Source organism: Papaver somniferum, chromosome 5, assembly GCF_003573695.1.
Source record: "Papaver somniferum cultivar HN1 chromosome 5, ASM357369v1, whole genome shotgun sequence".
NCBI lineage: Eukaryota > Viridiplantae > Streptophyta > Magnoliopsida > Ranunculales > Papaveraceae > Papaver > Papaver somniferum.
Genome location: NC_039362.1, coordinates 62,478,373 through 62,497,470, shown reverse-complemented (window position 1 = coordinate 62,497,470; position 19,098 = coordinate 62,478,373).

Here is a 19,098-nt window from a genome sequence, read left to right as displayed (position 1 = left end):
ACCAGATCCAGAGCATCCACGAATCCTGGCATCGCCTCAAGTGTAACGCCTCCGGCGACCACCATAGCAACAACTTCCACTCCTTCATCAGGACGAGGAGCCGGAGGAGCAAGAGGAGGACCATCTCCTATTACCATCGCAGACTTGATGGAGAGGCAGGAAGCTCTTGCTAAGACTCAAACGGATATGGCTGCAACTCAGAAAGAGGTACTCACTTTTCTTAAAACCTTAACTGAACGATTGCTACAAGACTCACGGCAACCCCTGGAGCCAGCAAGGGATGCCTTCAATACATCCAGAGCAGGCGTTTCCACTCAGACCCACATGAATGAAGAAGCTCGTGTTACTCCTGAACACCCAAGGGAGATGGACCGGCCATCCAACTTCATCACGCGTGAAGACCTGGAACGACTTCTCCAAAACCGAGGTAAAGGAAACATGATGGAAGCGCACCAACATCATCCGCCGTACCCTCAATATGTGCAACGAAATCCTCTTCTAAGAGGATACACCTCTCCTCAGTTCTCCCTCAACGATGGTACTGGTAACGCTCATGAACACGTCTCTCGATTATTGGAATCCTTGGGAGAGCATGAATACAATCGTGTTCTCCATCTTAAAGAATTCTCGAAATCACTTACGGGGAGGGCATACACCTGGTACAACAACATCACGCCTAACAGCATATCCAATTGGGACGAGATGGTCAGCGGTTTCTATAAAAAATACTTCTTCGTGTCCGAGAAAATCACCTTTTCAGATCTAGGGAGAGTCTCTCAGCGGAACAACGAACATCTGAACGACTTCGTCAAGAGGTTCAGATTTCAAGCACTAGATTGTCATGATCCGAACATCACTAAACGTCAGTTGGTAGAGTTGTGCATCAACAGGATGATACCCATATACTGGAGAATCTGGGCTTTCAGACGTTCTCCGAACTCCATGAAGCTTCCAAGCGTTCAGCCATAAATTCCGCAGTATTGCTAGAGAGAACCAGGGTTGTTCGAAATGAAGATCCACGTGAGAGTTGAGGAAGCAGGCGTCTCACAAACAAGCAATACAACACTGGTCCTTCTGTGAGCGTGGTAGGCGAAGGAGGAAAAAGGAAAGCTCCAGCAACGGAACGACAACCCAAGCGTGCGGCTCCGGCACACACGACCTCGTCTCAAAAAGAGCAGGAAAGACTCCTGCACAAGACACTGAAGATGCAAGCTTCCCATTCCCCATGAGTGAAGTAATGGAACTCTTGGAAGCATGGATTCAAGACGATGCTATCAAGATGCCTCCTATCAGACGCCCACCAACTGAGAAAGACATGGCGGACCCCAAGTACTGCCGCTACCATAGGTTTGTCCATCATCCGACCAAAGACTGCAACAGGCTGAAACAAATCTTCAGAGAAAAGATAGAGACAGGAGAACTCCATCTTGGAAATGAAGGTGTTAATAGAGATCCTCTCCCTATCAGGAATTGCATGATTTCCGGGGATTCTGTTTGCAAGACTGTACAATCTATGATGGAACGTTTGTGCGAAATTTTATATTTCTCCAAGGCGCAACGTCAGGACATATTTGCAGCCCTCAACCGCGTCGTCTCAGGCAGGCGTTTGTATCTGGAAAAGGAAGCGGCCTCGAAACCTCAGTCTTTACTGGAAGATGCAAGCAAGGGAAACTGGGGACTCCTAACCGTTGCTCGTTTGAAGGATGTTGAGCTCGATAGCACATTGATTGATACGGTCTTCGAATTCAACATCATCACTGTCAAGACCTTGAAGGCAGCAAGGATTTCAAAGCAAGAAGCCACTCGCATCCCAACTGTGATTAGGAATCCAGAGGGTGAACTTGGAGATGCATATGGATACATCAATCTTGAATTCAAATTGGGTGATGCCTCGACGCAAGCAAGATTCTACATAGTCAAAGAGCATCCCAATTACGACATGGTCCTGGGACGCTCTTGGATACATGATAACAAGGCAACGCTGGGAGATTGTCCTCTACCGGATACCATACCCGAAAGAATCTCCAACGAGCCGCCCGGACTTGAAGACTGTCTGTTACCGCACCTGCAGCTTGCCAACGTGACACAACTTCCTGGAGAGAGCCCATCAGCATACATTAAGAGGTTCCGAGCTCAAGTAAGTCTCACCACGCAACCCTTTTTGAAACCAATCACTCCTCACTATGACAAGTCATTGGGACTGGTTCCAACCAACAAACCAACCCCGGCTAGGAGATGTGAATGGGAGGTCGGCCCCGTCAAACGTTTTATCAATAGCTTAGAGGATGTCTCCATCAAAGACGATAAGTCCAAGGTCCAAGTATCTGCACGCCCAAACCCATTTGGAATTGGAGATCTGGTGACGAAGATGACTACATTCAAGGTTGGGAGCATGACGGTGAAAATGACCACTCCAGCTGACTCACCCACCGAAAGAGAGGATGAACCGTACCTAGTAGTAGATGTTATCCTGGGCGGCTACTGCAAGCTCATCAACGCTGAAAAACTGGAAGGTGTAACAATTCACTCACGATGGCTCAAACCCTACCTTACTTAAGACGTTGTGCTACCACTTTCCAGCGTCCTCCACACTTTAAAAACCTTGTGTTATTTCCTCCAGCGTGTTTCTTTTACAAATACCTTTTCATACCATATTTGTAATTCCTCCAGAAAATGATTGCAATACTCCATTAAGAACTTCTTTACCTCCTAATTATGATTGCATTCATAATTAGGGTTTCAATATTCAATTTTCAAGTTAATTTAAATTTTATTTCCATCTAAGAACTTCTTTACCCCCTAAAGGAAGACACAAAATCCTGAGTCAGCCTAAATCAACCCACTAGAGCAAGCCAGGAAGGAAACCCTAAGCAAACATTTCGTAATAAGTCAAGAATATGTGCAGAAAAGAAGATGCTTTGAGCCATTTATCCCAGCAAGACCAGGGAGATCTCGCGTCAGGAGCACATACAAGTCCGTGGTATTCCATTAAGGAATTATTTCTTTTATCATGAATACTCACATACATATGAAGGCACACCATTGTGCCTTAAAAGGTTCAGATGTAGTCTTACAAAAGATTATAACATAAAAACCTTTATTCAAACAAGCAAACAAAAGAAGAAGATCTTGAACTCAGCCGCCACTGAGTACAAGGAAGATGTTCACGAATTACAGGAATATATTTGAAAAGAGAAAAAGAAGCAAAGAGGTTTAGCCATCAAGAAGGTCGACCGCGCCTACACCATCGCTAGGACCTGCTTCAACACCATCACAATCGTGGACCGCTACTGCTTCTTCCTCCGGATCTGCCTCAACTTCCGCTTTGGATATTTCTGCAACAACGCTATCCGCCTTAACAACATCAATGGATACAGCTTCCACATCTTCCTCAAGAGCCACGACAGCGTTGGGAATTGTGTTGAGCACTTTCAGACACTCAGGTTCGTCTGTCTCAGAATCGAGGATTATCACGCCATCATGGATTGGGTAATCACATTTATCTTCACCGAGAGGCCGTTTGTGTTCAACCCTCCGCTTCTTTAGTCGTGCTTCAAATCTCTCAGCTCTTACGCTTGTTGATTCTCGCAATGCTTCATCGCGCCTCCATTGCTTCTCCATATCGATCGCAGCCGAAAGGGCGCAGATGCGTCCCCTGGTACTACGCATGTGCAGAATGGACATCCCATGTATAGCACGACCGACTTCACGGAGTGGGAGATCAATTTTAGCCATTACCTCCTCATGTGCACCAGCATCCTCAGGCTTATTGACTTTGAAACTTTTTTTCTGAAGAAGTTACAGAGTGATCATCACCAATCGCCTCCATGATAAACTGCGAAGAAGAAGAAGTTATGGTTACAAAAAAAAATCATAATTATTGTTGATCGATCACAAGATCAGATAAGCGCGGAGTAGTACCTGAAATATAGAAGAAAACGATTTTGTGATAGGAGGAGTCCTTAGAATTTTCTTTATGTTTCACGAGCCAGCAGAATCCCAGGGAGAAAGGGAGTCTTCACTTGCCACCTACGAAGGCTGCTAATTTGGGATAAATATCAACAATGCTTATCGGATATATTTGAGAGAATCCGCTGTATAATGGAAGGGAGTACACCCGGTCCAAGAAGCGGTCCAAGCTCTGTCCAGATATGTGCGGAGGAAACCAAAGGGAACTGGCTCACCTGACCAAGTCCTGCTTCCCCCACAACCCTAATCAGGTTCGACCAGCCAGACACCTGACGATATCTATTTATGTGGTAAATGCGTATTTACTCTAGCTTAATCATTTCAGTATACAAATTTGTCACCATCTCATGCCTACCCCACAATAGCGTAACCATTATGCGCTAGGCATGGGACTTATGTTGATGGTGGATTTTCATTTAAGGCTAAAATTGTAAAAGCCAAAATTATGCGTTGATATCCTGCAAAGGATAAAGCCATTGATAAAATGATGAATACTTCTTCACTTCGCTATTTTACTTAGAATGAAGCATGTAGTAACAATCCCATGTACCCTATGAATTTATGGCATCATGACCATCCTTGTATTTCCTGTGTTATTCCCACTGACTCTCATTATTGGTGCGGCATGACGACTGAGTGTTACTCTCAGCAGAGTAACACGAATCTCCAAGTGTCACTAATGAGGCATGCACGAAATACCTGTACAGGCTACAACTCTCGGTGTGTTATACTAGCCCGATTAAGCATATTTGGATCGGGACTGACCATACCAGTCTCAGAAACAATCACGACCACGCAAGTTGGATGTATGATTCAACCAGCCTAAACGATCCTCAGCAGGATCAGGCTACTACATTAATGACCACCAGCGGGCCCACTTATACCCTGGTCGGTCGAATACCTACCATGCCTCCCAAACTACCACCGAACACCAGCCTAAAGTTGGATGTCCATACTGGTATGGAGCAGCTTGGAGGAATCGTACAAACAAAGGTCGCCTATGGAAGTCTCAAGTTCATCACGTCCATCCAACTTCATCGGCGTGGATCAGCCCAAAGCCGGTCGAACAAGCGTCGTGGTGTACACCGGCGGACCTTCTTCCTACATGCATGACCAACTCTTCCTTAACCTGACCAGATTGCAATATACGATTGTCTGAAGTTGTGTCAGCGTGAAGAATTGAGGGTCGCAGGAAATTCCACTAAAGGTCCCAAATTGATCACGACCATCCAATTTCACCGGCATGATTGGATGGATTAGACTGGACCCACATCCACCAGGCAGGTATTGGCGCGTTCACCACCGGCCCAACGTAGGCCCCACATGGTCGTCCTCCCCAAAGGAGAAGCGTGGCTTGCAAATTCTTCCAGCCAAAACAACGTGGACGTGAAACCCTAATTAGGGTTTGCGGCACATCACATGTGTCGCAAATCAGTCTCAAGCATCCATTTTCGCAGGCATAGATGGAGGGTGTAGATGTAGATTCAAAAGGCCCAGAGCATGTCAACACAATCACCGTGGGCCCGCCTACATACATGACTAACCGGTTAAGAACAACTATGGTTGGTCTTCTCGATTCGTGCGCCCAAACTAGGCATGGCCACGCGTTTTCAACTGAAAATCGATCTCGACCACTCAACTTTTCCAGACAAATCGAGTGGCTTAGATCACATCTTCACGGGACAGTAAGGTACGGACGTGTACAATGGCCTGCCGACTGCACGCCTGACTTATCGGCCAAGACCGACCATGGTTGGTCGTCTCGAAACGCGCGCCCGAAGTAGGCACCACGTGCGGTCCTCAATTCCTTTGCGGCATGGGATTTCTGTCGCAAATCAATCTCAGCCGCTCCTCTTTGCCAGACAAATTGAGTGGCTTAGATCGCATCCCCATGGCACAGTGAGGTACAGACACCTACACCAGCATGACGTCTACACGCATGCCCAATCGGCCCTGCCAAAAACGTGTCCCATGCTTGGATTTGACCAAGCTAAAGGTTGGTGTTCGAGCATCTCCTAAACCCTAATCCAACGGTCGCAGATGTGGGTCGCAAGCCATCTCGTCCGTTCAACTTCACCATCTTGGACGGACAGCCTAAGACAGGAGTTAGGAGACCAGTGAGGCATCACCACGATCACCATCCACCACTCTTCCACACAAAGTGATCAGCCAAGTCAGGACTTACCTGTACAACCTCCAAACGATCACTCGAAGATGGCTGGACGTGATGCTATTTTAAGATGCTTAATCCGCGACTTACTCCGTTAAGCCTTAAAATAGCGATGCTTCACACATGTTGAATATATTCGATGCATTACCTGCATAAAATACACACGATACTTCACAAGTATCGACTTCCTAAATAACTTAGTTATTTAATCTAGCATCACATGCTACTTTTTGTGGGTCCCACGATCCACACATTCGAGACATCAAACATGTCACAAACTGGGGGATACTTACTGGAGTATTGGTTTGGCGTTTTACAGCGTGCAGTGCATAACACGCCATCACAAGAACGTGTCAGGAAGACATGGACGGTTAGTGATGATGGGAGAAGTGGGCAATACTGATCGCGTGACACTAACACACGCAACTCCACTACTCCATCACTCCACTTCCTCCACTTCCCACGAGAGACGTGGGTTAGGCTCAATGACTTGTATAAATAGGTTCTCCTCCCTATTTCCAAGACAGAAAAGACATAAATCAAGGGTTAATACAATGTATTCAAACACACAGAGCTGATTGCTTACATCCTGCAAGCTAGTTCGATATTCTGATACAAGTCATAAACAGCCAACACCTTCACAATCTCAACACCTTCTTCGCTTCCCTCCCTAAGATCAACCCCATCTCCTTCACTTTGTGACTGAAGCAAGTATGGAACGGCCATTTCTTGGTTTAGGCCGGATTTGTACAGATTGATTTCTCGAATCACAAGTACTCCCGTGCAGTGCATTTGTTTAGGGTTTAGATTCATTTCTCATCCACACACCCCAAATTACCAAAACCAGCAGAAATAGTTTTCACCCATAAACAATCGAATGGGACAATAATAGTTCACGGACGCAAACACACATATCCCATAACATATTGCAATACATGAAACCATAAAGATTAATACTGCAAACATCATCTTCCGAATCACTTTAGAATTTAAATAAATAAATCTAAAAACATTGTCAGAAGAAAACGTTGGACATAGCTATGTGTACTCACAATAATGGTTATTCCAAACTCTAGTAATCCTTTTTAAAAACAAGAATAAATTCTCATTAGAAGTTTCCTAGGTATCAAGACAAACTCGTAATGCACATATAAGATGATTTGTCCTTAGAGGGTAAAATCAATCTTTTTCGCCCGGAATTATACCAAGAATAGCTATTAAAGGCGTATAAAAAGATTTTCTTAAGAAAGAAGAACATACAAAGTCATTAACGACCATGAACCATAATTCACATAAAAAGATTGTGAACAATCAAGAATCCCATAGTAATGCATACTACTGCCCATTCTTGAACTTTCTTTTTTGTGATTCACCAACAACATTCTTGTGAAAGCTACAAATGAGCTTAGAAGAGTAGTACTCCATGAATCCAAGTGCCCAAGTCCAAGAAGTGGAACAAGTGCGACGAAATAGAGCAAAATAATCAAAAACAAGAGACAGGACAAATAACAATCTTAACTCATCCAAATTCAATAATTCTCATCTCCATTTCAAAGATAATTCAAAGAGGAAGAGAATGCAAAAAGAATGAGGTTATTCCGAGTTCGGACGAGGCAGATACGGCCAAAACAAGTTTACCGAATATCGACGTCTACAGGCCAGTATGCATAAGGGTTTCCAAACGAATTTTCGTGATCTGGAGCAGTATGCAAACGGGTATGCATACTTAAGTCCCTGGATTTTGACTTTAAATGATGGTATGCACACTTGATATGTGTTCCATGAAGTCCAAACATCCTGAACTATTATTTTCAAACCTAAACATTTAAGAACCTTAAACACAGATCAAGTTAGGTAGAAATGAACAATAAGAAAGGTACATGGATCATTATAAGCACTCTAAGCAAATAAAAACATAAATATTTCTCAGGCTTATAGACATACCTTTTTAGAAGAATCCAGTCGAATTCTACAGCCTTACCGAATATAATCAGTGTGCCCCAATTCTCGTGCTTCCCTCACCGTATACATAGCAGGGCATTCCTTGGTGAGGATGCACTTACAACACAATCAAGTTGCATTGGGGTGAACAATGTCTTGCTCACCACAAGTGACCTTTGGATTAGCATGAAAGAGATCGCTTTTAGAACCTTTCACATCCAATTCCATTTTTCCAAAAAACTTGTTAAGTTCCAACATCATGGATACTGCCTTTTCCATAGTCATGGAATTTTCTGGAAGATCATTCCTTTTCACACTCAAAGCATCATTGACTTTCTTTGGAACCCACTTATGAGTGCGTTTAGAAACAACCAGAACCTTCTTCCCATTACTCTCTTCAAGATTTCTCGAAAGAGGATTGGATTGACTATTCTTTTGCAAGTTAGTCTTTCTCCAACTAGGAACATCAGATCTTGTCTTCGTCTTTACGAAGGTATCCTTTTGATAACCATTACGATTGTGAAAAGGATTCGTATAGCGTTTATAGGCAAAAATAGGTTTATCACAGCACTGATTCCTTTTCCTAAAGGTTGGACAATTACAACCTGTAGCACTAAGGGGATTAGCCTTAACATATGATCTTGGTTTCACAACTTCTTGTGATGCCCAAACAAGAACATCATGAAGTTTCGCATTCCTTATACGGAAACGACATCTCCTTTCCAGGTGACCTTTATTTCCGCAATAGTGGCAAACATAAGGAATGTTCTTACCTCGATCCATGTGTGCTGACTTTGGAGGTTGATATACTTTGCTCTTTCTAACCTTAACTGCTAGTGAAGGTATTTCACTTTTTCCATCAGTGGAAACCTTTTGTTGAGAAGCATCACTATCCTTGACAAATTTTACCTCTTTGCTAGTACTTGGAGCATTTATTCCCTTATAGCCCAATCCTCATGTATCACGATGATTTTTACTTGCTCCTAGCATAGTGGTTAATTTGCTTGAACTAGAATTGAACTTTTTCAAGTCATCTTCCAACATCTTGATTTTATCAAGAGCAGTAGTTAAATAAGCCTCAAGACGTTTTTCTCGAGCGAGACAAGCACTTTCTCTGTCGTCAAAACTAATTTGTTGAGAGTTGAACCTTGCTTTAGATTTTGCAAGTTTCTCTTCCAACAAAAAGTACTTTTGATAAAAATTATCACATTCAGGTGACTTCATACGTAGGTTTTCCTCAGAATCTTTGAGGATCGATTCGTTAGAATGATTCGAAAAAAAAACACATGCGTAACATCTTCTCAATTTATTGTTTTCTCGACAGAGAGTCAGAAGAGGTGAGACATGATAAGTTGTAATCTTCTTCATATTCCATGAATCCAAAAACTTAACATACTATGAGACTTCCTCATCAACATCTCTATCAATATCTGAATCACCTTCATCAGAAAGTTCATCCAACTGTTCTTCTAGGAGAGTTTCCCAATCAACAGTTTTTACATCAAGAGAATGTTTAGACATTGACTTAGATGTGACAATTCTCTCAGGTGAATCCAAGCTTTTAGAATCATCTGGTAATTTCTGAACTGGTACGTTATTAGAGATAGACTCGTCCATAATCAGATCGCTACAAACACTGACTTATAAGGTCTTTAACGTGTTTTCCTGCTCTAATGCCAATTGAAAAAGCGGGGGTCAAACAACCACACCCAATATTTCGATTAGCAATCTGTATGGACTAACTCAAATATACTTTAAGAGAATCAACTAGACAGTCAGACTCAATCTTAATAAAAAGTATACCAAGGAGTTAATATCTCGATCTCTCGATTTGATCTATACTCAAGCAAATAAAAATCCGCGAGTCTTTATCAAATACAAGAGAGATATAAACTTGGATGGTACCAATTGATAAACCGGACTTATATTTTGGAAGAACAACCAAGTATTATCAATCACCTCACAATAATCTAAATCGTATGGTAACGAAACTAGATATTGCGGAATCACAAACGATGAGACGAAGATGTTTGTGATTTCTTTTTATCTTTCCTTATCGGAGATATAATCTCAAGTCAATTATTTCAATTAAACTCGTACGATAGAAAATGACAAGATCAGATCGCTCAACTACAAGAAAAGTAGTTTCGTCTGGCTTCACAATCCCAATGAAGTCTTTAAGTCGTTAACCGATAGGGTCTTGAGAAGAAACCTACGGTTAAAGGAGAATCGACTCTAGCAAAACCAACTAGTATCACACAGAAGGTGTGGGGATTAGTTTTTCCAGTTGCTAGACGTCTCCCTTATATAGTTTTCAAATCAGGGTTTGCAATCTTAGTTACCTTGGTAACAAAGCATTCAATATTCACCGTTAGATGAAAAACCTGACTTATTCAAGCTAATATCTTTCAACCGTTAGATAGAAACTTAGCTTGTCTCACACACAAATGAAATTATTCATTTAGGTTTGAGTAATCGTACCTAAACGTGTACATTGGGTTGGTTCACAAATAGTTAACCAATGGTTAGCCATATGAGCACTTTCATATTAACCGTATTCATCTTTCTCATAACTAGTTCAAATGACTCATAAGAACTAGTTCAAGAGTTGTTCAATTGCTTAGATCTTTATACATAGACACAATTGAAACAAAATCTGTTTGATTCACTTGAATCAATTCATGAACAATATAGCCACGATTTGCAAAGATCGCATTCCTTATTGATTTATTGTTTAAGTTCATGAAACTACCGATTTGAGAAATATAACCAACTTAGGTACGCGTACGGGTACGTGTACCATAGCTACCGGACTTGAGTTTGGAAACTCAGCAGAAATTTCCGGTTTGAAAACTTTCGTGGGTACGCGTACGGGTACGCATACCTAGGTGACTAATTTTTCCGTTTGCAAACTTCACAAACTACAACAGAAATTTTCGGTATGAAAACTTCCGCCAGTACGCGTACCTAACCTGTCTCCTTCACCAATACCGCATGCACGCATATGCATGTACTTGGTTTCCGGCACATGGATTTATACACTAATGTGCGAACACACTGTATATGCTTATATCCATAGTTGGTTACGTAATCTCAACTCCACATTTCAATCATTGAAACATTCTTCTATAATGTTATAATAGTCGTTAGACAAAAAGAATCGACTATCGTCATCAAAGCTATTTTCAAGATTGAAACGTCATCATGAATTTCGTCACGGGTAAAGATGAAAATGGTTAAAGCAAAATCTTACCAACACATATTTCGAGAAAAAGATAGGCGAGTAAACTCGGCTCGAAATAGAAAATGTGTATGTATGAAAACTATCATACTTATACGACTTTTGTCTCAAGAGTAGGAGATTGAGTAGATAGACTTTTGAGTGACAGATGATTTCACGTCTCCACATACCTTTTGGTCGGATGAAGTTGCACTGGTTCCTTGAGTAGTTCTTCGTCTTCGTAAGATAATCGCCATGGAGTCTGGAGCTCAACTATTCCTAACTTTCCTAGACCGAGACTTAGTCATAAGTAAACTAAAAATCAAGACATATAGTTTTGATCACTAAAATTGACAAACATGCTTGAGATAACAACGCATGCGAGTTCGACCGAGAAATGCTCTAACAAATACGACTCCCGCTCATTAATCAACAAATGACGAATCCAAAAGTACGCAGAAGAGATATTTTCACATATCCGGCCACGGATCTAAAGTATAACTGGGGACTGCTCAATCGCATCCCATTCCATACAACAATCCAAGATTCAGAAGATGGTTCAAAGGATGTCACTTGTAACGAAGTCCTTGAAGACTTGATAGCAGCATCTTCGGCAATATAACGTCTCTCAGCCTGTTTACTTCATTCAAAGACTCCAGAAGATTTTGCGCATATAAGCATTCCAAGCATTTCATCATCGCAATCAGAAGGGAAAGAATGAGCCGGTAAAAATTCAGGATGAAAGCAATTCCATTCCAGTCAATGGTCAGAAGTTTAAAAAACATTTTAGTTGTGACTCAGCAGTCCAGACTCCAAGCAACTTAAATTCAAGGCCTTTCGCAATCAAGCGCAATGGAGTTTAGCAAATTTCGAAAGCTACCTGGGGGAAATTGACGTATGATAGGAGGACGATCATTGCGTGCTTTGATACTTCGTTAAACATGTATTGCTCAAAGACCTAGCCAACCTCTATCCTGATAACATCTTTCTACCTTGCCTCATAAGTTTTATCTTTATTTGTCACCATCTAGTGCTTACCCTGCAACAATGTCATTGTTATGTACTAAGCAGGGGACTTAATGTTGATGGTGGTTTTTAGTTCAGGGATAAAATTGTAAAACCATGTATTTAATGCGCCGTCGCTTTGCAAAAGAGGTTGATCCATTTAAAGTTATGAGTGCTCAAACCTCTCAGCTTACATATGTATTGAGCAATTCAGTATATTTAATGCGCCATCGCTCTGCAAAGAGGTTGAGCCATTTAAAAGTGATGAGTGCTCAAACCTCTCAACTTACATATGTATTGAGTAATTCAGTATATTTATATATGAAATTTATCCAGAATGGTGCGTGAAGCAACAGTCCCAGATATTCTGTAAATTTTAACATATCGCATTATTCGCTAATGCATGGCCTGCCCAGTATTTTCTTATGCTATGTTCCCAGCCGAACTCTCAATATTGGCATGACATGACGATTAACGTTCACTCGCAACGGAGTAGCATAAATCTCCCGAAATGTCAGTATTGAGGTCTGCATGAAAACACTCATATAGGCTACACTACCCTCTGACAAGGAGATCAACGTGTTTACACGCCTTTCAATTGAAAGTTAGCGCGATCGAACGCGTTTAAATTCCTTAAAGGAAATCTAGACTGTCCATATCATTCTTAAGAAGTGATCACGGCCACGTGATTTGGCCGCGCGATTCAGCAAGCCCAGGCTACTCCTGGCGGAACTAAGCAATCACTGTATTGACCATCGGCGGGACCACTAGTGCCCTAGCCGATCGAATCCTACCTAGTACATCCGCGGCGCTTTGAATGATTGAACCAAACATGGGTGATCGCTCTGTTAAAGGAAAGAGCTCAAACGAGCTAGACCGGCCAAAATGGTCTCAGAAACATCACGACCGTCCAACTTCGCCAGCTAGTTGGACGGCTTAGATTTTCCTACAAACGATTAAAGGAATATTGGCGTGTTCAATGGCGGCCCAACTCCTCCCTTGGTCGATCGACATGCCCACAACAGGTCCAGAGAATTCCAAGACGTTTATCCAAACTAGAGCAAATGCGCTATTCTAAAAAACCTAATTGGGTCGCGGCAGTATATAATTGTCGCAAATCAATGATGTCCGTATAACTTAGACAGCCTAGTTGGACGGCTTAGATTGCATTTCAGACGATCAAGAAGATGGACATGAGTTCATCGCCGGTTCAACTTCATTACCATTCAACCGACTTGCCTGTGAGAAGTCAATAACGCGTCGAATCGCTCGATTGAACTAGAGTAGTCGCGGTTGTTCTAAACCCTAATTCATGTTTGCGGTAGTATGCTACTATCGCAAATCGATCGTGGCCATTCATCTTCGCCAGCCGAATCAAATGGTTTAGATCCGATCTTAGATGACCCAGGAGATGTCAACGCACTCACTAGTGGCTCTTGTTCACACATGGCCAATCGACCTGTTTGAATCAACGCCCGGTGCTTTGATTCGACTAGCCAAAATAGGGATGGCCACACGACCCTTAAACCCTAAATTACATCAATGACAATATACAACTGCCGCAAATCGATCACGACCATCCAACTTCGCCAGCCTAGTCGGATGGTGTAGATTTATTTTCATAAAACTAACAAAGCAACATTATGATCACTGGCCACTCTTCCTCCACAGGGAGTGATCGACCAAGTCATACCGCACCCATAGGGTTCTCAAACGATCACCGAAAGATGGTCGGTCGTGCTAATTTTAAGACGCTCAATCCGTGACTGGTTCGATCGAGCTCAAAAACAGCGATGCTTCATACACATCGATTATACGATGCTTTATAAATGTTTCATGAATAATTTATTATTTCACCTAAAAGCACTGTGTGCTGCTTTCAGTGACGAGTCTCACGACTCGACCCACTTACTCGAGACATCAAACATGTCACAAACTGGGGGATACTTACTGGGGTATTGGTTTGGCGGTTTACAGCGTGCGGCGTGCAACGCGCCCATTACGAGAACGTGTGAGGAAAGGACGAATGGTTAACAACGATGAAAGTAGTGGGTGAAGGCGTGACCACGTGATGATCACCACCTCTTACACAACCCCACTACTTCACTACTTAATCTTCTCCACTTCCTACGAGATCAGGGTTGTGCTCAAATGACTTGTATAAATAGGTTTTCAACCTATTTCGACGACAGGTAACACAAGTGTTATCAACAAAAGTATCCAGAAACCATTTTTCTGATACAAGTCATAAAACAACCACACCTTCATAATTTAATATTTTGATCTCAAACACCTTCGCTTCCCTCCCTAAGATCAACCTTTCTCCTTCATCTTGTGACCGAATTGAATCTGGAACGACCATTTCTTGGTTTAGGCCAGAGTCTTACAGATTGATCTCTCGAATCTACAGTACTCCCGTGCAGTGCATTTGTTTAGGGTTTGAATTCGTTTCTCATCAACATACCCAAATTTACCAAAAATAGTAGAATCAGTTTTTACCCTCAAACAGATACTTTCAAGGTACGAGAAAGGGTACTTACGCACCCACAATGAGTCACAATATTAGTGTTCCAGCACCTTGTCGCTTATATCATCTAATTCGGAGGTGATTACGAAATTTTGGTAACTCATATCATGCGGCTAGACATTACAATGCAAGAGATGATTGTTACCATACTGGATGAAGTAGTTTGCATTCCTTGTAAGCTCATACTTCATATCAATCCATTCGACGTTGGATTGCACATATTACGAACTGGGCATAGCCAGGAAAGAAATCTAAATGATGTGCAAGTTATGGGATCTTACATAAGACACTTGTATCACCAAGGATAATGCAAGGTAAGAAGGGCATGGGCATGGATGGTGAACCCTTGGTACAAGCAAGATCACTGCACACATTCATCTCAGGTACGAAGAGAAGTAAAAAAAGAGAAATAGGCTTGCAATGGCCTATGTGAAAATCCAAGGCATACCTTATGCATGGACAAGACTCGGATTTCAGTGATACATACAAATATCATCTATGTTAGCCTTTACGGCCTTGAACTCCTTGCAGAATAAGGGCAAGTTGGAATGGTGAGAAGCTGCGTATTGAATAATGTTTAAGGCATCATTCTTGCAAAGGAAAGTCGATGTGCATTTTCCTGTTAAAGGTGAAGCTTTACATCCCGGCCACAGGCATCAGAGTGGCGCAACGTGGGGTCATTTCCTGTACGGCGTCGCTCTACAGATATGATTTTCCGGTCTGTTGCCCTAGTAATCAACCAGAATCCTTTAACATTCCATAATTTAGTGGGAATGTTTCATCTCTTGCATCGATTGCTCAATAAATAGATGCCAAGGCCGTTTAAGAACAACCTATTAGACATAAGAATATACCCCAAATATTTATGCAGAGGATCTTATCTTCCTCAATATCAAACTCAAAAATAGAAATTGTGTTTTCATGCAAAGTGAATCGAAATTCTCCTTTGAGTTTCCAAACCTTTTTCGTAGCTTCTTCCAAAGTTGAAGGATAATTGATGACCAACGAAGAAGCTAAGAAGAAAATTTTCACATACCTTAATCTCATTTTCCAAATCTGAAGCAGAGATAACCTGAATCTTCTTACTATTAACTAGCTGTGGTTTGAGGTATGACAACTTGGTTATCCTATTTGCAAACCTGGTTATTCAGAAACACTGATCTCCAATTTTCCATCCCTTGGGTTTTCAACTGAAACCCCATTCTAAACCCCCAATTCAACAATATCTCCTCATGAAACTCCACCAAGAACTGGTAAATCCTCTGAAGAAATAGAAGAAGACATTCGAGAAAGAATCAAAAGAAGGCTTAAGGGAGTAATGCAGAGATAAATCAAACTCTAGAAAGTCAAGGGAAGAATCTCCATGGTCAAAATCGCTCATCAAGTCAAACAAGATTTTTTTCAACACTCCATGCTCAAGCAATGCAATTTTTTTTTTTTTGAGAATTAGTCTTATATTAAAAAAACCAGCTAGATGATTAAAAGCTCATTAGAGTTTGCCATAAACAGGGATATGTCTCCAATAAGCTCCCAAATCACCAAATTCAAAAGAAAAACATGAAGCGTAAATGTTAAAACTTCGGAAAAAACTGGATTTACATATGTTGCCTCATTAAAACCTTGACAAAGAAAACCCATAGTGGTAAAACCCTGACGAGGGAAAGAGTTCAATTGTCCGAAAAAAGTAACAAAATTAAAACTACCTAAAGAGAAATAGTAACATTTTTAAGTCCTCATGATTGTAGGAATGTATCGTTCTCCCTCGGTACCCAATGGGTTGTCTTCTATAGCTGGCAATATGTATGTCGCCACAAGCAAGTTATGGAAATTGAGCGTCTTCACTCGGAATAAAATTATCAAAGTATGGTCCTAAGCCCTTCTATCAATATCAATACTAATAGAAGTGTCACGATGGCTTGTACAGGATAGAGAATTCGTCCTCTTGAAGATCGAGAATGACGGTTTAGCCTTTTCTGCAATCAAGAACTTATAAAGTGAGAAATGTATCTCTGAAGAAATACAAGTAGATGACTCGCGATTTGTAAAACCAGACCAAGATAATACATAACCAACCATGATTTTAACATCATGTTATATCACATGAGCATTCATAATTCCTAGAAAAGAAGAATTAACCATGTATAGTAAAACCAAATTCTAATACTCTATATAGATATGATAATGCCAGGAAAGAAGAACAAATAAAACTAAAAAAACAACTGTACAAGATGATTTAACGCACTAAACTGGTTGAAATTAGTTTCCTGAATACAATAACTAATTTAAGGAATAAGTAAAACTACTATCGCCATCTGATACAAAGTAATAACTTAAGCTAATCTACTGCACCAAGGGAAAGGGGTCCTAAATCAAACAACTAGCAATGTACACAATGGTTATAAACTTAAAACACTAGTCGTAGAAAAAACACAACTGGCTAAAAGAAAACAATGTAAGGAAATTTACTTAAGATCAACTAACTGTATAACAATATTTCAATTACTTAGCTAGATTATTTAAATCCAAAGATTACAACTGATTTGTAGCTACGAGGATACTCCGAAACGAGTTAAAAAAAACGAATACAAAGGAATAGCATAATAGGAAATAGGAATGAGCCCTCTAACCAAATTCCTTGAGAAAGTATACTAGTGAACTTGATATGTATTCATCAGAGATAGGAAAAAAACAAACTAAAAACTGAAATTTTGAGAAGAGAGTGAAAAAAGATGGCCCTTGTATAGGAAACCACTTAAATATCGAGGCTCGGGCACTCTTTTTCTTGTAGAGTTAAACCCCACTGGAGAAAAGGCCTTCCTCAACCCACCTGAAAAAAACCAAAAGAGTTTACAATCTAAATTATCAAAAAAAAAAGATAAAATAAACACAAAGTGTTGTATCAGTAAGACTTTGGGTTTGTCGACTCAGCCAAGCAAGTTCTAGATCTTAGTTTCTTCAGGCCAAAATATGACAAATGAAATCTAAATAAGAGATAGCCAGCAAAAATCTAACTTATATTAAAAAGATGCAACTAACACGAGCAGATGAGAGTCCCCAAGAGCAAGAAAGAGGCATTACAACAATACTAGGAAGTCAGATCAATTCTTAAAGAGATTTAAGACTAGCTCCTGGAAAATCCACAAGATACTAGCAATTATAAGCACACACACAAAAAAAAACAATATAACATAAGATGCACCAAGAATTCAAAAGTTGCACCAAAAGATACAAGCCACTAAAGAAACCACTACCTAAGCTCCTTTTTTTTTTTGGTTTCTTGTCAAGACGAAATTGTACCTCACATAAATTAGAAAATGGGGATAAGAGAAAAAGCAGTGCAATTTAGTCCAACCTATTGTTGTTGAAACTTTTACTTTTCTGGATCAAAATTATGAACCCATTCTTGGGTTCCTAAAGCCTGATCACCTATCATTGTAAGACATGCTCCCCAAACTCTTCTTTTAACATCTTCGTCATATCAGCAAGATTGCAAAAAAAACCTTACTCATCGGTATTATCTGACATCCATCTATTAGATACAATTGTGCATGCAAATCCTTTTTCACGTCATCAAACTTCACTTTATGTGAATCCAATCTACCAATCGATGAGATTATACTTTCATTTTTTCAACACTTCTTCATCATAGATATCATCAGATAGCTCAACCGAAGGATATTTATCATATTTTCTAGGTTAATCCCGACATACATATTAACCCTAGTTGATTCACGACTTCCCTTTTATTTTGCAGCTCCTAGTTCTTTATTAGGTAACAATCTACCAACATCTTAAAGCCTTGAATCACCGTTTCCAATGTTCAAAATTTTGAAAAAGAAAACATGAAAATCTGAGGGAGATTCACAAACCCTAAATCACTCATAAAATATAAGAATTTTATTAGAGATTTGAGTCTTTTATTTTTAGATAATGTTAATAGGGTGTTTGGGTGTACACTTAGAAGTTACTTTTCGATGGCTGAAAGTTGAAAAGTCAGAAGTCAGTTTGACAATATTATTTCAAACTTCTACAAGCAGAAAAGTTAACTTTTTGTGAAGCAAAATAGTTTTGCTTCTGACTTCTATGCGTGGAGACACAAAAGTACTTCTACTTCTAGTATCCAAACGCCCGGTAAAAACATAATAGAAAAAAAGTAATTCATACCATGAATAGTTGGGTGTATTATGTTAGTGAGCTATATTAAAATTCACCTTACCAGTGTTGGATGATCTTCCACGTTTCTTTTTTTTTTTTTTTTTTTTTTTT